Source organism: Bos javanicus, chromosome 5 (assembly GCF_032452875.1).
Source record: "Bos javanicus breed banteng chromosome 5, ARS-OSU_banteng_1.0, whole genome shotgun sequence".
NCBI classification, from domain to species: domain Eukaryota; kingdom Metazoa; phylum Chordata; class Mammalia; order Artiodactyla; family Bovidae; genus Bos; species Bos javanicus.
In genome coordinates this window covers 102,655,027-102,658,781 of record NC_083872.1, presented here as the reverse complement: position 1 = coordinate 102,658,781, position 3,755 = coordinate 102,655,027, and positions in this window count along the sequence as shown.

Below are 3,755 nucleotides of genomic sequence, written 5' to 3'. Positions count from 1 at the left end.
GAATCCGCCACAGGTATACATGTGTTCCCCATCCTGAACCCTCCTCCCTCCTCCCTCCCCATACCATCCTTCTGGGTCGTCCCAGTGCACCAGCCCCAAGCATCCAGTATCGTGCATTGAACCTGGACTGGCAACTCGTTTCATACCTGATATTATACATGTTTCAATGCCATTCTCCCAAATCTTCCCACCCTCCCCCTCTCCCATAGAGTCCAAAAGACTGTTCTATACATCAGTGTCTCTTTTGCTGTCTCATATACAGGGTTATTGTTACCATCTTTCTAAATTCCATATATATGTGTTAGTATACTGTATTGGTGTTTTTCTTTCTGGCTTACTTCACTCTGTATAATAGGCTCCAGTTTCATCCACCTCATTAGAACTGATTCAAATGTATTCTTTTTAATGGCTGAGTAATACTCCATTGTGTATATGTACCACAGCTTTCTTATCCATTCAGCTGCCGATGGACATCTAGGTTGCTTCCATGTCCTGGCTATTATAAACAGTGCTGCGATGAACATTGAGGTACACGTGTCTCTTTCCCTTCTGGTTTCCTCAGTGTGTACGCCCAGCAGTGGGATTGCTGGATCATAAGGCAGTTCTATTTCCAGTTCTTTAAGGAATCTCCACACTGTTCTCCATAGTGGCTGTACTAGTTTGCATTCCCACCAACAGTGTAAGAGGGTTCCCTTTTCTCCACACCCTCTCCAGCATTTATTGCTTGTAGACTTTTGGATCACAGCCATTCTGACTGGGGTGAAATGGTACCTCATAGTGGTTTTGATTTGCATTTCTCTAATAATGAGTGATGTTGAGCATCTTTTCATGTGTTTGTTAGCCATCTGTATGTCTTCTTTGGAGAAATGTCTATTTAATTCTTTGGCCCATTTTTTGATTGGGTCATTTATTTTTCTGGAATTGAGCTGTAGGAATTGCTTGTATATTTTTGAGATTAGTTGTTTGTCCATTGCTTCATTTGCCTATCTTTCTTGTTCAGCCCTTTGCTGAACAAGATCAGCAACATGTAACAAAGAGCTTGGCACTGAATTGGCTTCATTCATTTCTCCACAGGCCCAGCTTCTGATGCCCAGACACCAGAACAGCTCAAAGCTACTAAATCAAAGATAAGCTGAATCTATATGGAGAGCATGAAGACCAAGGACCCTTCCCCACTCCCAATGGAGAGTAAGAAAGCACTTTGTCTCAGACACCATCTTCGGAAGAGAAACAGGGAAGATATCTGCTGAAAAACCAATTCTGGCAGGGAGCTTGAATCTAGAATTAGTGAGATAATTATTACTAAATTAAGTGAAAGGACACATTTTAAATGAGAGAGTCTGTGTTAACTTTATGGACACTTTTAATACGCACAAATATCCTTTACTAGTGTGCAAGATGAAATCAATTATAAAAACAGAAAATACTATATTTATGCATATGTAAATTCTGTAGGAATCAAGATTGCCGGGAGAAATATTAACAACCTCAGATATGCAGATGACACCACCCTTATGGCAGAAAATGAAGAGGAACTAAAAAGCTTCTTGATGAAAGTGAAAGAGGAGACTGAAAAAGTTGGCTAAAGCTCAACATTCAGAAAACAAAGATCATGGCATCTGGTCCCATCACTTCATGGGAAATTGATGGGGAAACAGTGCAAACAGTGTCAGACTTTATTTTGGGGGCTCGAAAACCACTGCAGATGGTGATTGCAGCCATGAAATTAAAAGACACTTACTCATTAGAAAGAAAGTTATGACCAACCTAGATAGCTTAGTAAAAAGCACAGATATTACTTTGCCAACAAAGGTCCATCTAGTCAAGGCTATTGTTTTTCCAGTGGTCATGTATGGATGTGAGAGTTGGACTGTGAAGAAAGCTGAGTGCCGAAGAATTGATGCTTTTGAACTGTGGTGTTGGAGAAGACTCTTGAGAGTCCCTTGGACTGCAAGGAGAGCCAACCAGTCCATCCTAAAGGAGATCACTCCTGGGTGTTCACTGGAAGGACTGATGCTGAGGCTGAAACTCCAATACTTTGGCCACCTTATGCGAAGAGTTGACTCATTGGAAAAAACCCTGATGCTGGGAGGGATTGGGGGCGGGAGGAGAAGTGTACGACAGAGAATGAGATGGCTGGATGGCATCACTGACTCGATGGACATGAGTTTGGGTAAATTCCGGGAGTTGGTGGGGGCAGAGAGGCCTGGTGTGCTGTGATTCATGGGGTCGCAAAGAGTCGGACACGACTGAGCTACAGAACTGAACTGAACTGATCACAAATATAAAGAAATATTTTTGAAGACATCATTTAGCTTCTTGATATTTTCGTTTTAAAGGCAAATGTTTTCAGCAATTATCAAGGCAAAATTTGATTTTCAAAAAGAAGGAGATTGTCACCAACAGACATGTCACAATGAACTCTGCAAATCTCTATCTTTAAGGATACACAAGACAAACCACAACATACTAACATATGACTTCTTATTAAGTCTTAATCATGACCAACAGAGAAGAAAGGGTATTCGTATGATTTATCATTTGGCAGTTTTTCAATAAAACCACCCAAGAATATCACAGGAAGAAAATTTGAAAATAAAAAAGTACAGCCACACTGTCTGTATGACATAAAGGAGATGAGCTGCAGAAAGAGTTCTTTGGCTCAAAAAAACACAAACAGCCTAATTAGTTTTTCACATTGTGTAAGGAAAGTCCTCTTCTGCTGATATTGAATGATGTTTTAAGAGACTGGGTCAACTCAACTTTTCTGCACAATGGTTAGAACTGTGAACTGATAATTTTGGATAATGCCGTGCTTTGATTCCTTCTCTTTACTTTTTGTGAATCTACTGTAGGTTTTTACATTTTTGTTGCCATGAGGCTCACATGAAACATCTTGTAGACACAACTAGTGGTTCAAAAGTTAAAGAGTCTGCCTGCAATGCAGGAGACCCAGGTTTGATCCCTGGGTTGGGATCCCTGGAGAAGGAAATGGCAACTCACTCCAGTATTCTTGCCTGGAGAATTCATGGACAGGGGAGGCTGGCAGGTTACAGTCCCTGGGGTTGCAAAAAGTTGGACATGACTGAGCAAGAAAAACACGCATAGACACAACAGTCTATATAATATTGATAACAAATTAATTTCAATCTCATACTAAAGCTCTACATTTTTATCCCGTCCTATATTTCCTGTATTTGATATCAGAATTTACCTCTCTTTATACTGTATATCCAGTAACAAAATATTTTTTCTATAGTTATTTTAATACTTCCTTTAGACTAGAGTCAATTGGTTAGCACACCATATTACAGTGTTAAGAGTATTCTGAATTGGATTACATGTTTACATTTACAAGTGTGTTGTATATTTTCACTTCTTTCCTATAATAATTAACATCCTTCATTTAGGTTGAAGAACTCCCTTCAGCAATCTTGTAAGGCAAACCTGTTTTGGTGAACTCCCTCAATTGTTGTTTGTTTGGGAACGTCTTTATCTTGTCTTCATTTCTGAAAGACAAGCTTCCTGAAGAAAAAAAAAAAGTATTCTTGGCTAGCAGGTTTGCTTTCATAAGTTTGAATATATCATCCCTTTCTCTCCTGGCTTGACAGGTTTCTTCTCAGAAGTCCACTGGTATTCTTGAGGTAATTTCTCTTTTGTGAGCATTTGCTTTTCTCTTGATGCTTTTAAAATGCTCTCTTTGTGCTGATTATAAACACTGTGTATTGGAGACAGTCATTTTGAATGAACTCCAA